The sequence below is a fragment of the Synchiropus splendidus genome, chromosome 9 (genome assembly GCF_027744825.2).
Source record: "Synchiropus splendidus isolate RoL2022-P1 chromosome 9, RoL_Sspl_1.0, whole genome shotgun sequence".
Classification (NCBI taxonomy): Eukaryota; Metazoa; Chordata; class Actinopteri; order Syngnathiformes; family Callionymidae; genus Synchiropus; species Synchiropus splendidus.
The window spans coordinates 8,434,327-8,458,044 of NC_071342.1; the positions used below are offsets into that span (position 1 = coordinate 8,434,327).

The following is a 23,718-nucleotide window of genomic DNA, read 5'->3' on the forward strand; positions in this document are numbered from 1 at the left end:
TAGCAAGCGCATCTGAAAGGTTATTCCAGACTAAACAGGAGTCGCTCGGCTGCAGAGACATCAGAGGAAGAGCACTGGCACCAGAAATAATAACGTGAGGTACAACTAGTGGCGGACAAGGATCTTTTTCTTTACAGCTCCAACATCAAAGTCGTCCCGATTTCCGCAGACACAATGGATGGAAATATGAGATGTCAGTGACACTTTTTAATCTTCCAGCGGAAATTCACTGAGTCATAATCCACAGCTTTTAATTCTGCTTCTTCAGTCAGTTCAATAACTTTAACTGGAGGGTTTAACTTCTCATCTAAACACCACCAGAATGGACCAACTTTAAAAAGTAATGTGTTGACAGTGACTCAGATCAGTGATAGTATCATTCAAATATATGCAGCCATAAACCTTAACTGTCTTAAAGTAAGGAGCCACAAACCTGAAAAGACAACAGGCAAAGCGACTGAGCTGCTACCAGTAAACAGACTTTATTTGCTATCTAGTGTGTGGCATTTGCCTGATTTAGAGACGCTGTCCATTCACAATCCAATTCTCTGTTTTGGACAAGGCAATTGACTTTTTCTGGGATTCGTTTTCCTCCCCTCGCCTGTCTGGTCTTTGTAATTCAGAGCGTTTCTGTTTTCTCTACGTTGAAGCACTGTCAAATGGAAGCAGAGCCTCGACACTCTCATCCTTACACATAATACATTTAGATCATTTCAGATGTTTAAATCTACACCCCATCTCCACAGAAATGCAAGCAAAACAGGGCAAGTCAATATTAAATAAATGTTTCCATTATCTCAGGCAAGTTATATTTCTGAAGATGTAGGCGGAAGTGACAGGTAGATGAGGTATTATGAAACAGTGTTGCACGGTTCATGAAACAGTCGGCTAAAAATGAAGGTTTCATTGAATTAGTTGACTTAATATATATGCATCCCAAATCTAAATCCAAAATCTGATCTTCAAGGATGTAGCTTCCACGATGGAGGGACAGATCCAAATTTGGAAAAGTATCAATTATTATATATAAGAATATCAGTTGTGATTTTGATATCAAAAAGGGAGTACATGAACTAGGATGGGATTTTCAGTCGACTGCAATGCTCAGCTGGATGGCAGTGCCAACAAGAAGAAGTGTTACGATAGTAATACTGGTATTTACGATATTTACAAGAGAGGAACAGCGCCAAGTGGCCCAGGGTTGTTCCTGGCTAAGGATATGAAATGGTGGACTGACAACTCTAAGTCATTTACTGCGGCTTTAAAACTGTATATCAGACGATTACTGACACATATTGTGTCTTCCCAAGAGTAGTTTTGGAAATGAAGTCAACGTCCATGGACTGGTTAATGCTAGTTTGTTTAAAACGTGAATAGCACTTTGATCTCTATCTATGAATCACTTGAACCTTAAAAGCAAATCCTCCATTATTTCTTAAATCTGAGTCCATCACACTGTGAAAATGTACCGTATTTATGAATTTCACATCAACGTGGAACCAGACAACTGTCACGCCACAATAAAAGGCCATTTAAATTCCATCCACACATTCACTTGTGCTTCCTGGGGTGCCAGATCTCAAGGCAGTTCAATGGAACTGCTTGACATTACTACCTCTGATTCATAATAAGGTGCTTTAATACTCGCCTGGAATGCTGCTGTTTGAGAAGAAATTATTTGCAAATGAGTTGTTGAGCGGCTGACAAATTGAGGTCTGGCTAGGTTCACGATTTGGCAAGACCAAATCACACCAAGCGCTGAAAGCTAACAGAATCTGAGCAGCTTAAGCTGCTTCCTTGGAATAACAGACTTTCAAGAAAAAAACAAAAACAGAATGCAGAATCTTTAATTTCATACCATCAAAGGAGGAGATGACTGCAGACTACCAACTACACAAATCGGAGGGAAGATGGAGCGAGACTGGAGTGGGGAGAAATGAAGAAGGTACGAGTGATGTTGTTTTGATGACAGTGAAAACGCACTTATTTTGTCAATACATTATATCGGTAGAATGATGCCAATACAACAACTAAAGTAACATAATACTAGATATGTTATTCTTACTTATTCTACAGAGCACTTTCACTTCAGCTTTATTTTATTAGATTTTATTTTGTATCACTGCACTTACCACAAAAGATTGTTTTGTTTCTTTTTTATATATTTTTCTTGTCTACATCGTGAAGAGGCACAACATCGATCTTCCACTTCGCCTTTAATTCTAATTAGAGAAGTTTTTCTGAGAGTGGAAATAAAAGGAAAATGAGGAAACACTATGGTGCCAAGGACAAGTCACAGCAAATGCATACGCCGCAAACAAATGCCAACATCAAACTACATTCATTGCTGTTGCCAGACCTGCAAGCCCAAAGGACTGAGGGACAAAGTGGCGAAAGATTTCGGAAAAGTAAGTTCAAGCGTTTGATGTCGCTTTCTGGTTTTCAGAAATCTATTATGTTTGACTTTTTTTTTTTTTTAATATTACTAACCGTGCCTTTGGGCCCATGTGTAAATACCTGGCTACTGTAGCTGTTCTCGAATAATTATTCTGACATTACCATGTACTGTCCTTTTTATGGGGTTTACTACACTTTGGGAACTTCCATCGAGATATCCGTTGTGGTCTACGGGGTAATGTTGCGGCTTCATGTTGTTGTAGAGTTTGAATATGTTGCGGCTTTTGCAGAGGTGTTGTGACTTAACGTTGTTGTGTTTTGGTGTTTGCGTTTGTTGCAGCGTTTTGAGATCCATTGAAATTTAAGATGGTTTTAGAACCTTTTTAATCATCAGTAAATGATAGCAAAAAATAATCATTGCAACATAGAAAAACAACCTATAGACCTTTTTTTTTTTTGCAATGCCATGTTTACAGTGGCTGCGGATCAGGATGTGAAAAATGAGGTGAGGTTTTCAATGTATGAGAAACACACAGACACAGACGAGTCCCCTGGAGAGTAAAGCTGCTTAACATCATACACCATAGCGCTCAACACCGCGGCGTTTTGGGAGGTAATGAGCTGAATTACTTTGCTAAATGCAGGCATTTAGTACTTTGGATTGTAACCCTGCAGAGATGTGCCCTCCAGAGACCCCACACTTCACTCCGCCATCTCTCTCTGCTGATAGGGCAAAAGTCAGCAGGGCTGTTATCAGCAAGGTTAAAGAGGGTCGGTGGCTGGCTGGTGGATAACATGGAGACGTTCAGAAATGCCCCCACAGATCGGAAATATGCAGGACATTTAAATATTGAAATCGCAAGGCAGACTAATGTTGACCTGGAATGCCTGAATCCCCAGCTTCTCACAGGGATAAAACCTGGTAAATGATGTGCAAAATTTCTTAGAAAATATTCAGTTTACTGGTGAGTACAACCTCAGGTGATGAGCACTGATGAAAAAACAGCTGATCTGGCCATTAAAATAGATACCGCTGCCATGTGCAAGAGCCGATGGTCTCAGAGTCCCATTGAAAGTACTAGGTTTAGATGGAGTCATAGGTGGGTATTAGGTAAAATGTTGAAAGATATTCTGAAATTTGAATTTCCCATCACAAAAGTCAGGATGTCAACATAGAGTATATCAAGAAAGAGATGCAATACATATAAAAGGTGAGTGATGGAGAAATATGAATGGTGTAAAAAGCCTACAACTCTTTCACTATCCATGAACGTAAAGGAAAAAAAAATACAATATACAACTTCTTATAACATTTTCCTGTTTTTGGCATAAACACTATGGTGCAACATCCCATGACCAGCGTTACAATGAAGAAAAATGAGTTGCTCTAAACATTAGTACAGCAAGTGAAAAGGCTGCCTGCAGAACGGATGTTCCAGACCTACTTTACTGAACCCTACATGATGCTGGAGAGCAGAAGTAATGTGATCACTGGCTCTCTGTGAAGTCAAATGCTCTGCGGCCTGATTTAAACAGCCAAATTAGGGTTTAACTGCGGCTCGACAAGATGGATAGAATCTGAAACACGCAAGTTAATTACTCTGGGCCATAAAGGCAGATGATTCATCAACGCAGACACTGATAACGCCACACGGTGGGCAGTAGATGAATACGCCCAACACAAAGATCAATCACATCACACTGCTGTCTGTGCCACTGGGAAAACTAAAGAGTGATTCATCGGTGAGTTACCATTGGAACCAGCGTACACAAATCCCATATGGGTGGTAGCAAGAATGAGAACATTTCCTCTCTTTTGGCTGGCTCAAGGAGAAGCCTGGACAGGTGGGACTGATCTTCCTCTCAGAGGCAAAAACACAGGAAGAAAGATGGAGTCGATCTGAGTGTCCATACACTCGCTCGCATGTGAGCGTGCTGCTCTCCAGTTACTGAATCACTCTTGTATTTGCATATCAGCACAGGGTCTAATTCAAAGTGCCTGCAGATGTTGGTGCCATTTGCTCCCTGCCAATCAAAGCCAGGGCTGAATGCCAGTCCCAAAGAGCCCGAAAGTGTGGGTGGCTTTACCTGCGTGCCTTAAATTTTAAGCAGCAGTAATGTTGAGGAAGCTGTTAATTCAAAAATACAACTTCGGAAAACGTAGCGGTAATGTCGGAAAATATAGCAACTAGCGTGCTTGGACTGAAGTGCCATTATACCACAGCATTAAAAAATATAAGACAAATAAATATATATACTTATTTGGTAGTTTCTTTTATTATTATGGTTTTCTATTTCAATGTTGTTGTTTTTTTCAACCATGCTTCTTTTTGCATTGTCGCTTTTTTCTGTATGTTTAAAAGCCTTTTTCCTCCCGTCGAGGGCTTGAAGGCTTGAATCAATTTATGTTGAGGCAGAGTGAGAATTGTTGAGACAAGCCACTCTTCTATAGTGTAGCGGTCTCTTTTTTTGGATCAGGATTCAATCCCAAAGCACCTTTCTTTGTGACACTAAAGTGTTTGTGCTCTAAAAACCGCGGATGGCAATTGGTGTTTCATCTCTGGGCATCGGGGGACATCAACCGTTTCAATCAAAAGAGCCGTTTGGTTGCCCGACTGCTCAAGAGAAGCTGCGAAACCAGTTGATAATCCTTTTTTCTACCCGTTGCAGCAAACGTAGACATATATTTAACCATAAACTCGACTTTGAGTCTTTCCATATTTGTAGTCCATAAAAACGTAGCCAATTTAACGTGGGGTAGCAAGTGGAATGTCAAACTCTCAAACTGAACACGAAGAGAAAGAAATCTCTACGGATGCCCTAAACTGAAATCCATGAAAACTTGGACCTATTTGTCAGCAGGATGACCTAAATCTCCGCTCATTTCTGCCTGTACAGAGCCCTGATGATCATGTCATCATACTGGTTTCTTTGAAAACTGTGTTTCTCCTCAGCAATTTCGCTGAATTAGAACATAATTTGCCGATCCTTGTTACTGGTAGGATGTTTGACGCTGTTGAGGGAAGAAAGCGGTGGTCAGTTCCTAGATTTCATTTACAAAACTCACCGAAAGTCTCTAATTCTAAAGAGTATATTGACGTTTTTATTTGGCTTCTTTGTTCTTTAGCAATAGCCGTCTGTGACCCAATGAAAAAGAAAAGACAATCTGCCCTTCATCATTCTCTTTTTTAAAGTATAGTACGTGTACTTCATAAGACCTATGCCGAGCTGGCAACCTGAAGTTTCCAGGGGTTGTACTCTGACCACTACTCCACAGTAAATCACATATAAAACCAGCAACGACAACAACAACATTTTTTCTGGCTTAAGCACCAGCCCCCCAAAATGTTTCTGCACATGGCTGTGGTTTGAAAGTGCTCATGCCACATGCCGCCCAGGAGGCGGCAAAGTTCAATTCTACCTAAAAAGCAGTAAGGTGCATGTTGTTGATCACAAAATAATGTCTATGTTAAACAATGTCTACATGATTTTCAACCAGTCACTTTGTTTCACAGCAGTGGGAAAGAATCCTTTAGTCTCAGATGCTTCATAAGGTCCTAATGGATGGAAACTGGACGAGACCACGTTTTCTCGCTTGTTTCTTGTCCCATTATCATTTCCTGAACATTTCATTGAAATATATTCTCTATTTTTTCTTTATTAACTTGCTAACAGACAGACACAGACAGTCAAATAACCTAGGCGGAGGTGGTAATGTGATGAGGAACATGAAGGGCTTCATGACTGACTTAACAACTCATCGACCGGACCCTTTTTTGGGCTGCACTTTTCAGTGAGATATGGTTGGTGCATTACGTCACACTTTCAGCACCGCACATTTATCATCAGGGAGGTCAACAAGCTTCAGCCAAGACGATGTTTTTTTTACAGGGCTGACATGCTGTTGAATTAAAAGTCTTTAGGTTAGTGCCCTCCATCGCAGCAGGTTAATGGAAAACACAGCAATAAAGCGTGGCGGCAGCAACTGGACACACTTTTCACACTGATCATCTTCAGTTTCCAACAAGAAAATAATAGGAGGATGAAGCCATGTTCCCGATCCACACTCATCTTACGCGGCTGACTAAATCAAAGGCACTGTGTGATAAAGGTTTGGGTGCACGTGGCGAGGAATCCATCCCACTAGCATTGCTGATTCTGGCACAGATTAGCATAGCCTGTAAAGAATTGCTGATATCACTAAAACAGGCTATACTAATTAAAGCCAGAACCATCAATTCAGGTCTTCCGACACCTCGACCCCTTCAAGCAGAGGGAAAAAGCTGTAAAACAGTACATGGAACACTGGAAGAAGGCATTCACACCCATGTTAGGGAACAATGGTGGTGCTAGAGGCGTAGTAACAGATGCTTCTTTATATTGGAGGGTGGCTAAAAGGGGACGCTGACGACAGATGTCCTCTTGATTTTCGAATCAGTCTTTATCAGACCCGGGCCATATCTGGGAATTATACCGCACACAATGAATCACACACCAAGTCCGGCTTTCCAATGACACCGAGCCTGTAATAGACGGCCCAGTGAAGGAGAAATGAAGGCAGCAGAAGAAACAGCGAGACAGAGCCAAGCGCAGACAGAGAAAGGTGCTCTGCGATGGAAAACAAATGAATGGAGAACTGCGGTTTCTGATAAGGAATATACATTTTGTTTCAGCTGTCGAGTCTCGCCAGGAGCGATGGCACACATTCAAAAACATAAACAAGGTGAAGCTTTGTCTTAATTCGCTTCATCAAAAGAGAAACATGAAAAATGGCTGCGGTGTATAAAAGCGTCAAGTCTCAGGTGTTTGTTTTAAAACGTGTTGTTCTGCTTCTCTTTAGGTGCACAGACATCCAGACGTTCACATGATTTTTAAATAGAAAAATACAAAATAAATTGAAGTAAACACACACACACAAAATAAGTAGCTAGCAAGCTCCTTTTAGCGGATATGTTGAAATAAATTTTTCATTAGACTAAAAACACAAATGGAATCCTGGCTTAAAGTACAACAAAATAAGAAAATATATAATTCAACAAGTATTTAAAGTCATAGACAAAAGCACATCCTGTGACTTTATCCTTCACAACTTCCTTACAAAATCTAGAAACATAAAAAGACTTCAAAGCTCCTTCCAGAAGTAATTTGGATCATAAAGCATTTGGCATCTGGACTAATAGTCTTTCCCATCGAGAAAGAATGAAGCAATTCCTGTCATGGAAAATAGTGACTGCTGAATGACGACGGTACTTTACATGCTGTAATGTCAATTTAACAACAGAAGAGCTTCTGAGAAATTTGTCATAACACAGATATAACACAGTTTCTTGATTTCATAACTGTTTACCACTAATTGTTAAGCTAGTCTAGTGACTAATCCACCATCAAAATAGTTGTTAGTTGCAGCCCTTATTTGCAGTGTCATTATTGGTGTAGGCTACATCACACATGAATAAAAAGACACTTTAATGTCGTCCATCCTACACTCAGATACTGTACGCCACCCACTAGTGTTGGTGAGCACAATGTTGATTGAGGTGGTTTTCTTTACATTTTTATGTAGAAAGACAACACAATTTCTTGTCACAAAAGGTGGAAGTGGGGATGATGTGCATAATAATAATAATAATATAATAGTAATAATAATAATCCAAATAAATAAAGATGGTAACGTGAGTCGAATCCAACTTAAGAGCACAAAAGCTACATTTGACTCAGTGAGAGTAGACATTGTGATTCAGGGCGGAAAACATGGGGAAAGTCGCAATGAATGAAGCCTAAATTAACATAGCATTTTGACTGACTTTTGGTAGAAAGTAAAGGTGTTTGATGGCTCCTCTATTCCTGAATTTGCTTGTTGCACAGAGCATTTAGTGTTAGTTCAAGTGCTTCACAGTCAATATCATCTGATTAGAAAAGCCTGGCAGAAACATTCTCTTGACTTTAAATTAACTGCTTCTTTCTAGTTAAGAAACAGGACTTTAAAACAACAATCAGCAAGATAAAGCACTTCATTTGGCTTTCGTTGGAACATTTATGTCCATGGTTTTTGTTGCTGCGGTGTCCAACGGAGACTGAGTCTGTTTCCGCACTTGTCCAAAATGCCTTTAAACCAAATGAGTTGGTGTACTGTAGATTGTTGAGATTAAACAAGAGTGTGTACTAGCTTCATTTCACTTGCTGGAATCACCTCACACAAATGTGTTCAATAGTAAGAGTGGAAACATGATATCAGAGCACCCCGTGTCTCTCGTAGTTGTAGTGGCTGCAGTCATACATAAATTGAGCGCTTTCCAATAAACAATATTTATACCACGGGGGACAGCTTGGAAAGATAGCTCTGGACACTGTCTCTGACAGGTATGGGACTGTGTGTTCTGGCAGCTGCAGGAGGAAGGATCATAAAACTATGGAATTCCTAGTGGCGGGGGGGGGCAGTGGAAACGAAAGACGAAGTGAGTTTGAGAATGTTTTTGTCGTATTGTTTAGACAACCCATCCGTGTTCATTTTTATATAAGAGTTACAGCTGGAGGACGACTGACTTCAACTTCTTCACTCAATGGAGAACTTCCTTCAGACAGTCAGAGAGGCCGCGACAAAACGGTTGTCTCAGTTACACAAATTGTCCATCCATCCATCCATCCATCCTCCCTATACGGGAGGATTCGGAGTGTCTTCTTTAACAGTCTCCCTCATGGGGAAGAGACCAGGACTGACGATGAGGTAGCGCCATCATTGTGACTATGAATGGGCGATGTAGGCCAAAACATATACATTTTCATTTTATCAGCTTTGCCTGACACACTACATTCCCTCTTGAAAGCCCAATTGACTTACGATGAAACTTACCCTTTCCTGTAGAGTTATGGTGGCTGACCCCATTCATGGACGCTGCAGAGGACAAAACCGCCAATACTGGAGTGGATGTCTGCCGAATGTCCAACTATGTTCACCGCAGTTTTACGCCAGAGCTGGAGCTCTGCTGGCATGTGTTGATACGATAGATCGCAGTCAAACCACTATGTCATGAGATGTTCACTTCTCATCTTGGGGATGAAGTTATCATCCATCCCTGACGTTGACGAAATCACAGAAAACTCCCCCTACCTTGGGAAAATAGCTTGGCTTTGCAGTTCCTACTAAAGCACTTGGGAGAACCCTGAATCAGACATGTTTGTCCCACACATTTCGCATATGCTTCGCTGGATTCAAAACTTGGGAATTTGGGGTAACAAGAAATGTTCCTGTTTGTTTTTTGCTTTTGTGGCAAGAGCAAGAGGCTACATCAGGAAGCACATTTATGAGGAGGCTTTGGCTGCACAGTTAGAGACAACTGCAGTGAGTCCCAAAGATACACCCTGACAATTCATCTGCTTTCCTCCACGGCTATATTTCTGATTTTGGAGGATTGTCTCCCCGGGCTGCCGCGACATGCAAACAACAATGCAGCAAAACCACGGCTTAAATGAGAGCTGCCACGCCTTCAGGAAAATGATCAAGCATATTGAAATGAAACATCGAAACAAACACGTAACGCACCATGGAGGTGTACATGATCGGTTTTTGGCACGTTTTTCAGAGAAAAATCTCAAAACGAAAGAAACGTCATAGTGACTGAGGTCCATTGCTTTCAGAATTCAAGTCATGGATTCTGGCTGGACATTCAAAGAGACGGGGAGAGATTTACCTCTCATGATTAGAACTTACGTTTTTTATTGTCACCAATTCAGTAAATGTAAAAACGTTACTGTTTGCGTCATCGTTTCTCTTTCGCTTCTTGACTGGCTGCGCTCTGTTCCCTCCGCCACAGTTTCAAAAAATCTTCGCTGAAACCCTGTCCACTACCGTCAATACATTCTACTTGCTTCGCGTAAATGGTGAGGTTATGACATCGACATGCAAATTCATCACATGGGTGGCTGTTTTGGCTCTCGGGGCTTGAGTTTGAAACATGCTCTACATGCTCAAAAGGTAGCACGAAGGTAAACAATGACACGCCGTGACAATTTTAATCAATTCAATTCAATTGTGGCTATAATAGCCCCAAGCATGTTGTCATTGCTAAACAAAGTATGTGTATAGGAGGGAAAAACAGTCAGTAAAAATCAATAAAAAGATGCTTGAATGTTACAAGCATTTTTCAGCAACCCCATCTACACCATTGTTGTAACAGAACTGTAATTACGCAGTGCTCGATGAATGGCTCGATGTCAAAACATTCAATCATTTTAAATTTACAGCTACACAAATTTCCTTCACAGTTAATAACGTTTAACTCCTGAAAACTGTCACCAACAGATTAAGAGAAACAGAAAACTGTCAAAACACAATTATAGCTGGCGTCTTTTTATGTTGTGATGTGAAGACTTGAAACACTTGGCTGGCAGGCAGGCGTGCCGCCAAACGGAGCTTCATTTCAACTTGTAGCTGAAGAAGTGTACAGAAGTTGGAAAGGTTAATAAATGTGTCACAGCTCATTTTTCCTTCTATTATGGCTTTGTCTGGGAAATCACTTTGAAACTCTATTTATTCATTTATCAGGTCGATTCCTTCTCTACGGGGAGCTTATATCTGGCGTTATCAAAGGGATAATGAAATTTTAAGAAGCCCGATGGCCACAATAACGGCCTCAACTTTGCAGGACTGGCAACCCAAAGTAAGACTGGAATAAAATAGAAGGCCTCAGACAGAAAAAGCTTCACAGAAAGAGTTTTGACAGTGTGTATTGTCACCCAAGCGTGATCCTGAATCTCCTGAAGTGTATGTTTATCAGAGCGATTTCACAAGTCTACGTCATCAGGTGCATGTGAAGAAGGTGGGATTTAAGGAAGTGAAAGCGATGGGATTTGACAGACGCCAGCTGTTTTAACATCATGGAAACATATGGAAGGTGCACCAATGGATGTCTCTCTCTTTCTCTACATATATAGAGCAAAATGAATCTGAAGTGAGCTTTAGTTTTGCACTCATTTCTGTGTTTAAGAAGAGAAGTGGCAGCCAAACAGAGATCCATACAACCAAACATGGAAGAAGAACAATGTAAACTGACTGCCTTCATGGCGTTCACACCATCTAAACTGCTCACTATGAAAAATCCCCTTGCAACATTCATCGCATTTAAACCATCCTATATAACAATTCCTGACCATTTATTTTCCAAATAGTAGTCTATTGTGACCGAAGATGTCCTCACAAGCTCTGGAGAGTTTAACAGAAGAGAAGCAGAAGTGAACAATGTAAACATTGAGGGAAGTTCATTCCAAATTCACTCTGAATGATTAACATTCCTATTCAGCTGTTGACGACAGCAGCTCCAAAGTCCAATGGCATTTTACTGAAATCAGACATCAAGCACCAAGTCTCCTTGAAAGTGAGCATGTCCTTTATCAGGGGTGGGCAGTTCCATTTCCTCAGGGTCAACAATATAGACTGTTGTGAGGGGCTGTCACGCCAAAATACAAAAGCTTAAATTGTGTGACCAAAACATGACCAAAACAGCTTCAATACGATTTTTCGTGAATAGAGGAAGGTCCGAACTACGGATAGGACATGTAAATAATGATGAAAAAAGTGTTATTTTTTACCCCAAAATGAATTAGAGTCACAATATGGCTAAGTGTGGGTCCCACGGTGATTTGCAGTTAGGAGGTTTGGCTAAACAAATGCGCATATTATTTAACATAAAGCAAAGTATTTTTCACAGTAGCGTGAGTCAAAAACTGTTTTTTATTCTAAGAAACATACTGTACAGTTGGTTTTCTCAGACTACACGTCCTATTTCTAATAATGCACCAGTCCCATGAGCAGTCACATCTGGCTTTCTGTGTCTGGATCTTTATTATCATTTACTATGAATCCTTCATTAATTTCCTGTTGAATGTCAATATGATACTAGTATTAATACGTTGCGTAACTTCATGTGATTATGTCAACAGCTCAGAAAATGGTTTAAATACTAAACTGAATCGAGATTGGATCGGATCAAATCGAATTGAATCGTGATAATCGATTCTAAGTCATGAGAATGGGAATCGAATCGATTCTTGAAATTAGACTCGATACCCAGCCCTAGTTTTATACAGCACTTTCAATATCACACGGCTACCTTAACATCTAGGTTCAGAAGATTACAGAGCAAATGAGATGACTGCTTTACTCCACAGTACTTCATGACTACTTAAGGTTGTAAAGTCTTGAAGGCAAGGATGGGCAGTCAAATTATATGACTTTGAAACAGGGTGACCAAAGCCCTAACCCCCACCCATAAACCTGCCTTGTAAAAAAAAGACACTACAAACATATATTTATACAAGAATAACTTTATATAAAAACACCCAGCTGAGTCAAATAACAAAAAAAAATCAGTAGCTGCTGCCACAATAGCACTTTCAGACGCAGGGGTGTCATGGGCAGTTGGGTTAGGGTAGTCAAGTGACTGCCCCTGATGAATAAAAACAAAAAAACACATATTATCATGACACAACGTTTCACACGTTTAGAATGTTTCACGCATAAATACCATCAAAGACCAGCTGGTGCACACTTTGCCCAGGTCTGCTTTAAGGGAACCACACTCTCAGTGAAGAGGATAATAACAAGGTGCTGATGGTCAGCTGATACTTTACCACTCACATAATACGGATGAAATAAAACAGCTCCTGGTTTAGGTGGACCACTTGGGACTATTAGACTTGATAAGAGGAACAGCTCACACAGCAAATTTCCCAATGATTGTGCAGAAGCAAGTATTAGTAGCAAGTTAGAGCGACCTCCCCCGCCCAGCCAGCACTGTTCCACCTACTGCCCTCTGGCTGGACATTCAGGTCACTTCAAGCCAGGAGCGGCCTGTTGATAGCCAACAGCCTCTCCCCCAAGGCGGTCACCCTCCTCCATCCACTAACACTCGCATCATGCCCAGTCTGCCAAACTTGACCAACACCAATCCCTCCATTTCCATCTGCATTTATACCTTTTAATATACTACTTGATGTATATTGTTTCTGATTGACACTCCACATAACTCCCATTGAGATACTGAGAAAATATCACAAAGAGTAGACGTTCTTGACACAGTAATTCCCAATGTTGGTGAGTGTAGTGAGGATCTATCAGACCAAAAATAGCAGGAACCTATTCCACCGTCTGGGAGCAATAAATCACTCCTCATTACTGCTGAACACTATACGACCGTGTCATAAGATGAAGTTGAAAATCAGCCCACTTTAACTCTGATTTCTTCCCCCGAGCATTGTTCTCACCATGTTTGCCTCGGTGCTCCCCAAACCAATGACGGCATATATTTATATGTAACACCATAGGGAAAACTCCTGCCAATACTGTGAAAGTGCAGCCTCTTAAAACTACATATTAATCGACTAAAATCACTGACCAGATACAGTGTAGACTTCAGTTTTCCTGATCTCAACCTTTTTTAGCATACTCATCCTAGATACCGAATATTACCAAAAATATTTGTGAAAACACTCAGAAAGCACAGACCTCCACCAAGCCATTCCACACCATGAGATTTGAAGAACAAAAATGATATAGAGTCAAACATAAAGAAGCCGAGTAGATGGCATTAGACGGTTTAATCCAAGATTTTTGGACGGATGACAGAGTGCGTTGTGCTGTACGTCCTCTCCGGGTCTCCTTTCATGGTCTACCTTACAGCAAGTCCTGCTTGACAGACGGTGAGGGAGTGTTGACGCTGCAAGTCACACTTCACTTCACGTTGACAAAAACGGGTCCCAGCATAGGGTTCCCCTAGCAGTAGCACCCAGGTAGCATTCCAGAGCCTGCTGTCGCGACAAACATATTAAACCAAGGAGAAAACATGAGGCGCCAAGGCCGCTGCTCAACCTCATATCAAACATCCACCAACAACTCTCCCATTGTGGTGCGGCTCCAGGGATCGAAAAAGAGCAGAGAGAGGGTAAGAAATGAGAAACCATTTGATTCCAACAAATCCACACCTTTTTCAACGTTCTATTTTTAAAGGCTTTGTGAGGTGAATGTGTGTGAGGAAGGCTCCTCGTGTACAGAGAGGTATGTTTACATCGGTGAGTAAACAACTGCAGATTTGTCCGTCAAACACCTTCTTAATGGAGTAGAACTGCAAGCAGGCACCCGTGACTCCACTCTGAAAACCAAATATTCCATAGAAAGTCAATATTCTCTGATGTTCCCCTGGAGTTGGATTCCTGATTGTTGCTAATTGCTGTTTTTGTTGGTCGGAGTTGAGGGCGATGAATAAAATGCCCTTAAATGGAGCATTGAAATACGACAACCAAAAGGAGTTACTCACACTTTACTTGAAGAGAGGACTTGACTTTTTCAAAGTCATGCACTGAGTTGGCAGAAATCTGAGCAGGACATAGACCCAACACTCGTTCAGGGACACTTGCGAGGACAAGCCCACGCACGTGTAGCAGCTATGGCGGCAGGTGCATAATCTTGTTCCAGTATTGGGCTGGAGCTTGGATTGTAACGCACATCTGGGCTCTCAGTCTGATTAACAGCGACAGGCACTTGGAAACTTGTGGAACTTTGCTGAGCCACCATTCCTTCCCTTCGCTTAACAGCTTGATGAGACGCCAGTTCGACTGACATCAATAAACAGCTCTTTGACTCGCGCTGATAGTGATGAAGCAGCAGACGTGTAGAATTTCCCCCTGAACTCTCCAACACCTGCTCGACGTCAAAGAGATTTGCAGGATTTCTACTCATTTCGGGAAGCATGATTGATTTTAACTTTGCAGAAGAACCAATCTGTTTCCTCAGCAGTTTCCCCAAATAGGCCATCCCGGACTTGACTTCTGTGCCGACCAATCTGGACGGAGCCCTTTGAAGAATGTTGATACTTCTAACACCACATATTTGAAATCACCCCACTTGAAAGAAACCATTCTACTGCACATTAAATGTAGTACAGTGGTACGTCGGTTTTCGAACGTCCGAACTCAAACGCCCCAAAAAAAAGCCGGAAAAACATAACGTGCGCGGACCGATCAGCTGACCCACGACGCGCTTTGTTATTGTGTATAACGCAGCCTCTGTATGCAGACGTGTCCCGTTAGCTACATTTACGGACTGTTTTTTCTTCATACTGAGGTGTAAAACCTTTCCTGTCTCCACACTGGACCGTGGTAGAGTGTCACAGGGGAGGTGCTCGCTCTCCACACCTCCGAGGCTGGAGCGCTCACTCCAGGGTTTGATGTCCTGTTGTCGGCTGGAGACAGGGAAGAGGCGAGTCTGGGACAGAGCGTGACTTGGTTTATGACTCTGTCACAGCCAAACTGCACAGAAGCGCACATTCAGAGCTGGACACGCACCGGGCACCTCTTCACTTCTGGAGAGACGTCACTCACTCGGCGAACCCCTCCCACATGCAGCGGCCACACACATTGAGGAACAGCGCACCTGCAGCAGACACTCTACATTCACTCCTACAAAAGACTATTTTAAGGCTTGGAACGCATGATTTCTTTTTGCATTCATTGTAATGGGAAAAATCGATTCAGATTTTGAACAAATCACTTCTTGAACGGCCGTCTGGAACAGCTTGTGGTCGAGAACCGAGGTACCACTGTATGTGTTACAAGCTTACTCCAAACAAGTTTATAGAAGGGAAATAGATCTGCAGCTCTGCAAGAGTACATAAGGCAGTGTTAAAATCCCCAAAACAAATCCCAGTGTGACGAGTGAGAAGCCAGCTCAGTTTTGTTCCCGTCGTTCGTGTTGCTGCAACAGGACTTTGTGTGACCTCTCCGACGACCTAGTGGTCCTGACAAGCCTGACTTCCACTGGGACTGGTTCAATAATCAAGCAGAGAACGTGTCAAAGAACAGCTTACATAATATCAGTCGGCTCCGTTCTCAGGGAAACAAGCCTCAGACCGAGATATTAATCCACGCTAACCAGCAGCAGCAGAAATTCCCAGGAGGGACCAGACTCCGACACTCCGGACAGGTCATTATGTGCCAAGAGATGCGGTGGTTTGCCTGCGGCTTCAAATTCACAATCAGTGCCTTATGTTGTGTGTGAAAGTACAAATACACACTAGCTGAATGCTAAAGCTTGATCACGTCGAGCAGAGTATTCTGATACAGACAATGTCAGAAACTATTATTATTACACTTGACGTTTCATGGAAATGTAGCAATCCCCTTAATGTACTGCTATTGTGCCCTCAAAACTGGTGGTCCATTTGAAGACTTCTGGGAACTCTTCCTCCCACACCAGCAAATAGGCAGAGTGAGTCTCAGACAGTGTGTGGGCCTCTTGCCCTATGGAGCTTTCTTGGCTGGAACTTGGCTTACGTGGAAAGGAGGGATGGTGCCTCTTTGTATAACCCTTGGAAAACCTTGTAGTGTGTAACCATCAGTCGGAAAACCTATCCAGAGTGGTAGCATCTTCACAGGCCCTCCACTGACTTCTTTCTGAATTCCAAGGTAAAACCTATGTGTGTGAGGTTTTGCGAAGGACAAAGAATTTTGGCCGTGTCATAAATCCTCCATAATCCTTGGGATGTTTCACTATACCACTTCACTTTTAAATGATTTATTGTCTCAAAATCAGCTTTTTTAAATTTTATGTAAACAAAGGTTATTTATACAGTAGATATTGATCTAAATGACAGAAAAAGGGAAGAGAGCGTCTCATCTTCTGGGGTGATCTGAATTCAGCACCTAAAGAAGACACAGGCCAAGAGCTGCTTTTAAAAAAATTGGTGCCCACACTTCAATTTGATGTCAAGTGGCGGCTGCATAATACTGTCCAGGGACACAATTTACTGTCAGCTGAGGGCAGCACTGGGACTGTGAATAAAAGCAGCCACTCAAGCTTTTACTAACCTCCCCCCAAAAATTGTGACACTATGTCCTATAACTCCTGTTTTTGTCTTATTGCACAGTTTCTGGCCAATGTGTATTGTCATAGTTTACATAAGGTGACATTTATTATGGCTGACGCTGCGAATGGTTCATTTGTATAATACCTGAATAATGAAAAACACACTTCATGGAGTGAATTGATGAATTATAAAAAGGAGGTCTTCCTTTGACAGCTGCTCTATCAATTACTGAGTCTGCCTTCTGTGACTCACAGCGTGTGAGTAAATGATTTAATACATCCAAATAAAGTCATCTTCAGACAGCTAAAAACAAACTTACAACACAGAGGCATGCATCTTTAATGATCACACAAACTTTTCCACAAAAATCTAGTTGAAACCCCACATTGGATGAACTATAAGACACAAATTAAGATCAAAGTAGAGTCCAAAATTTAGCCTCTAAGAATAAAGATGTGTCTGTACAAGTTCTTTAGCATGAAGTACATAAATACTTGAGTGTTATTTTTCTCCTCTTCCTCTTCGATCAATATTCATTGTTGAACCTTTAAAAAGGAACCTGTTGGTGCCTGATGAGTCGATGCTTATTGACCCTGTAGTCCCTTAAAATAATTACCAGTATAGACTTTAGTCAGTCGTCTGGTAAATTGTCAAATATAGACATGGTCCGTGCCGGAGGACACCGTTGGGGGTGGGGAAAAAAACAGACTGATTTGAATCCAAGATGTGTGGGAAGTGGCTGAGAATGAATTGGACACTCACCAAATATTTTGGGGAGGTGGATCGTGTGGAGGTCACCTTTCAGCAGAGAGCCTTTTGGTGTCCATGCTGTCTGCTAGCCGAGCGCGGTTATCCTCCTCCAGTCGGATCATGGTGTCTGCGAGGCAGCCGCGGAGCAAAAGGGCAAACAGGGGAAAAACAAAGAATCAGTTAAATAGCATGTGTCCAAATTTGGAATTGGAGCACATATAGCACCCTTTTTTTTTCCTTACAATGTGAAGTGGAAGACAAGCTGGGAACAGTCAGAGCAGCATGTTGGTGTGAAATCTGAGCAGAAATCAAAGCCAGACCTGGTAGAAGATATGCATCTCATCTGACCAGGAACATAAGTTGACCTCACTTTACATGGTTGGATGGTAGAAAAGCGCTAGCTTGGTTGGTCAGCAGTCGCCTGGGGCTACTTCTCTTCTGTTTATTTACGCAATATGTTTTAATCAAGGTCGTACTGGAGACTTTTCCCTGATGGATAATATCCGTCACCGGAAAGAATGGCATGTCTTTATGTCTCGGGAAGTGTTCATGCCTTATATAGCCCGGCCTGCTCCTCACTGCGCCAGCGGCGTGGAAGCCGACCTTAAAATGGCTCATTAAAATCCTCTAGTCTTACGAGACAAATAAGTGTGTGTCCGCCATGAAAAATAATCAAACTGAGAAGTTCCCAGACCGGTCCTAATGAATGCCTTCTTTCAAAGACAGGGCAAACATGGATGTCATCGTGGAAAAGGTCAGATGGCGAAGTGGATCGCAGTGGCTTAATAATGAGACTCTTGCAGGTGACAAACACCTGAAGAAGTGTGAAACAACCTTGGTTCTAGTGCTACAGCGACAGATTACATCTGAAAGGTCAATGGTGGAAAACACTCCAGTCTGATATCAAGCTGCACGACATTTGAGGGCGAGGATGGTCATCCTGTTTAAGTCGCGCTGACATTTTCACTGGTGTGCATGAATAAATTCATTTATTTTGCAAGACCCTACAAGTGTTTTCCGGCCTTTATGGCGTGTCCCAACAATATGGCCGGCGTCAGTCTAATACTGGTGACCTCTGTCATCCCACTGGCTCCACATTTAGAAGACGCGCTCTCATATGAGATGAGACATCATTTCTCCTTCGGTCCATAAGCTTCTGTTTTTAAATCTGCAAACCAGTTCATATACAAGGCATCAGTTACCCAGATTAAGCTGATGTACAATATCCAAAACACACGACTATTCTTAAGTCCAGATGGAAGGTCAAGCAATTATACGAGCTCTCTCTGACTGCAGCAAATTATTCTGATGAGGAAATGCTCCCTTCTGTGAACTATGAAGAGGATGAAAAGGAGCTCATGTTTTATAAATAAGTGAGATTATTCACAGACGAGGGATCAGGGGGACAACTGGGACGGAGTGTTACGTGACTGCCTCAACTTTTCGCAGCGATCTGGAGCCATTTTTTTACTGTGAGTGTGGGTGAAACACCTCATCTCACATGAACATCTCGAATAAACACATTGATCAAGTGGACAAAAATGAACTTTTTTGTAGGATCGTCTGCATCAGTCTGCATCAGTTTAAGTTTAAAAGTTGAACTATCCCATTTGTTTTTAGGTTTTTTTGAAGGGATTCTTCTTTTGCTCCTTTAAAGACTTACACATCTAAACGGAACATGAATATTAAATAAATACAAGTGAAAAAATTAAGAGGAAATATAACGATTTCAGACTTGTATGTCATAAAAATATTCACTCACCGATTAAACCTCATTTAATTCGTGCTTCTTGATCGTAAAATTTCACAGGATCTTTGTGTGCCTGCCGTATTACTTGTTAAGGAATTATTTTTATTTTTTATTTTTTTGTTAATTATTTTTCCCAGTTTGCTTGGAGAATACATACAGAGGCCTGAGACGCCACAGTATCCTGACTGAGGGTTCTGCGTCGTAGCTGCTACACTGCGCTCAAGAATGTGTAGGAGAGATTCGGCACTGTGAGAGCGCACAAGTGAGATAAACAGTGACTGACACATGCAGAAGGACATGCAGTAGGAAAAGGACAAAAGTGCACTCAAATGGGCCGAGCCAAAAACGAAAAATCAGCTCGGGTCAGGGTCCTCTTATGACATACATGGAGCCAGACTGAATCTCTCACTTGGACGCCCTCCATCTGCTCTCATTGATAAGGGGGCGGCTGCTCCATCAGCAGCAGACAGCTCTGAGTCCAGTGGATACCCGGCGATTCAACCACTTTCATCGATTACTATTTGGGGAGCGGCGTTGCACGCACCTAAATGCCACCTTTTAATAAAGTGCTGCATGGAAGTTTTGGGGGGCTTTGAATAAGTGTCCTTTCTGTGAACTGGACTGGAAAGGCTGTCATAAAGGTCACGGTGGATATTTAGGGGTTGTCGGACGACAAGGAGGAACACACCGTGAATAAACACTGCAAATCCCTCAAGTCTTCCGCGTCTCCAGTTTTTAATAGATTGAAGCGTCTGGCTGCTCTGACTGACAGGCCAATCCCCTGCTGTTTAAAACTCACTTTGGAATTATTTATTGGAGAACAAAACTGAGAGCCCATGATTCCGTGCACTGATTTTATTTTTTTGGTACATAAAACAGCATGGAGTCAATTCGCAGAGCAGCAGCAGCGAGCAAACAACAGCGTTTGGATGGGAAACATTTCGTGTTAGACTGGAAGAAATACATTTGTAACAGCTTGATGTCTTCAAGCAATCTTGTATCCGTGTATTCCCTCGTATTAGCCCATTAGAATATGTGTCTCGAAAAAGAAAAGTACTCTGTACTCATTGCAGCTTGTGATAGTACTCGAAAGGATATTTAAGCAGAATTATAAGTTTTAAATTCAAGTGAAGACAGTTTGCACAATGTTTAATAGTCGTTCACGCTCAAGGATTTTGCACATAATCGTGACCATCTGAAAGGTACTCGCTGTTACTACACAATACGTACCTTAAATGAGTCTTGAAGGAGACATAACAATGACAGAAATTCTCCATCCTCCAGTCACGACATACTGTATTTAACAGCCTCACCGACCACCGCCCCTACAATGCTGTCTCCGTTTTATTTATTTGTGCAAGAGCTACATCATCAATATTTCCACAGTCGCAATGTCTGTTTTGGACTTTGTTGTCATGAGCTTTTGACTCTGGGCTGCTCCCCCTGGTGGATGTATTGGTGAACAGCAGTACTAAAGCAAAGAACGTATGGAAGCAAGAAATTGGTGAGATAACATCCTTTGAAGCAGACGGAACAGTAGCATCAATGAGCGACTTAATGCTACTCTAAGGTACTTGGTGGGGTATGAAAGAAATCATAATTATCATATTGCAGTTCCAAAGTTCAGTCAATGATACAGTTGATGTTGAACGGGACACAGTTATGGATTTCCATTAGAAATCAGAAGCAAAAAAATCTTGAAATTTTTGTTCGAACTCATGTTTGAAAACCGAGGTACCACTGTACATTATTTTTATATTTCCTGAGATGACAGGTCTCAGTTTGAACAGTCAAAAATCCCGGAGTCTGACTCTACAGTTCTCTGTTAAACGCTGCCTTGGACTGTGCTATTTACCCTGGTCGAGCCGCTCGGGGGCGTGTTCTGTGAAGTCCATCCCCACTGTGACACTTCGCAGAAAGCTGAGTCCCTTTACATCATGGCAGAAGCAAGAGTATGGAGTGAAGAGTCTAAGAAGAGATAGCATGAATCTGACTGAGCAGGAGAACCGAGGGCTGAGGAGCTCACGTGCTGTGTTTGTACCGGACTTGTAATTCAGTCTTTGTGTTTACCGCTGGTCTTGGGTGTACATAAAATGTGGGGAACTTATTTTTGAGACATTGTATTTATCACATTACAGTGTAGATATAGCCAGCAAATCAGATTAGCTAGTGCCTCACATCTGTGGCTAATGTCCATGAGCATTTACTGTATCAGACAGAATTATTTTTTTACCCAATTCAGTGTCATCAGCAGAGTTCCTGGTCCATCTGGTTTGGACGTGTGTGACATGGTGCATCTCATGTTCTATCTCTAGCTGCTGCAGCTGAGACCTCTGCTCTGCAGATCAGCTCGGGGCTGGTGAGAGACAAGACCAGCGCCACATTTCATCATCCCTCGCAATTGTTGGAACTTATTGAAGAATAGTTTCTAACTCTGACGTCTCCACTGTCAACTCCAAATAAACATGTGAACAGAAGTGTTGCTCACACTCTGATCGCTGTATGCTCCTTATTGAAAGACAGTCAGTCATGAACTTAAAAGAGAAATTAAAACTAGACACGAAAAAAAAGCTGCAGCAAGGCCATCAGAAAAATGATCTCTTTTCTCTATGTACTCTCATGTGATCAAACATATTTAAACGCAGTGGATACATCGAACAAACAGATCGCACTTAACACAACATGGAGGCGGAGATGAACATGACGGTTTGCAGCAATAAGTGATGTCCGTTGCTCACGGAACTCAAGTCGCACATTCCGGCCTGACATGAGAAGAGACAGGTTGCAGAAGAGGCTGCATCTTACAGATTTATTTCTCATAACTAAAAGTTAGTTCGCAGTTTGTTCACCAATTCAGTAACTGTCAAAACTTTCCCCTTTGCTTCATTCCGCTTTCTTGCTTTCCTTCAACATGCAAGCAAGCGGTGATTGTACATTTCAATGGGAAAGAAGATGAATGTGTGTCTCCTGTGTTGAGTCTCGGAGGACAATTCACAATTCACTGACGCTAACCTCGGAGGCCTCGTACCAAACAGTAGACTAAACTCCTTTTTCCTACCAAAGAAGGCCAATAAGTGACAGAAACGTCTTCATCCCACGACTGGTTTTCAGACTGAAGCTTAAGACTCCTGCTTTAAGAAAGAGCTCAACAAAAACTTAAGTAGCTTTACCACAACCATCCACTGAAACACCTGTTCCCCAGAAGCAGATAGACAAGTAAACATTGCTGGCAAAACACCAGACAATCTCCTGAAGGGCTCGGACAGCGATCACCATAACGACTGACAACATGTAATGCTTCCTGTTAAATGAGCCCCCGCTCGTGGAGGTGGACCACTGGCAGGAAATGAGACCAAATTGATTGGGAAACAGATGGAAGTGAAGCCGCCTTGAAAAAAAAAACTGTGAGACTGCAAAAGAAGGAAGAGGGTGAGGCTTCCCACTCCACATCTGGCAAAGTACAAATGAAAGTTCTGCCGGAAAAAAAAAAAAAAGTTCACTGCCGTGAGTTGATAAGGTCACTGTTAACCTCCATGAACAAAAAGAAAAGCAACAATTCTTTAATCAGACACAGATTCAGTTCAGTTACTCAAACCATTGAATGTAATTCAGTTTCATTAAGTCAGGGTTGTAGGTTATCGGAACACACAGACACACTGGACTCATTAAAATGGATTAGTGCCTCATTCATCGGCTCCCAAATGTGACTCAGACGAGTCCAGTAAGAGGAAAGTTTTCACTCTCCGTAGAATAAAATGCTGAAGGTGAAATATGGCAAAGTGGGCTTGGCAAGCTCCCGGAGGTTTCCACTCTAAATATGTGGCTGCCTCGTCTGTCTGCTCATGGGCCAGTGTTTAAATGTTTTCAAGAAATGACTCATCCTCTGCTTATGACTCACCTGCCAAAAGTTTGTTTTCCACCTATATGTTCTGAAGAATTTAATGGGATCAAGAACAAAAGAACATT

At 41.9% G+C, this 23,718-nt stretch overlaps 1 protein-coding gene across 7 annotated transcripts in view; it reads right to left on the bottom strand.

Annotated features, from left to right (window-relative positions):
- LOC128764519 (muscarinic acetylcholine receptor M3-like) overlaps positions 1 to 23,718 on the bottom strand; it is a 147,887-nt gene that overhangs the window by 93,468 nt on the left and 30,701 nt on the right. For 3 of the 7 annotated variants that reach the window (XM_053874290.1, XM_053874292.1, XM_053874293.1), the window contains exon 2: positions 18,015 to 18,129. The exons of 1 other annotated variant lie outside the window; for it this stretch is intronic. The gene's annotated coding sequence lies outside the window, so the exon portion shown is untranslated. Of the gene's footprint in view, positions 1 to 16,826; positions 17,892 to 18,014; positions 18,130 to 23,718 lie in introns of those variants that run through there. 3 more of the 7 variants (XM_053874294.1, XM_053874296.1, XR_008415769.1) reach the window with 2 other exon arrangements.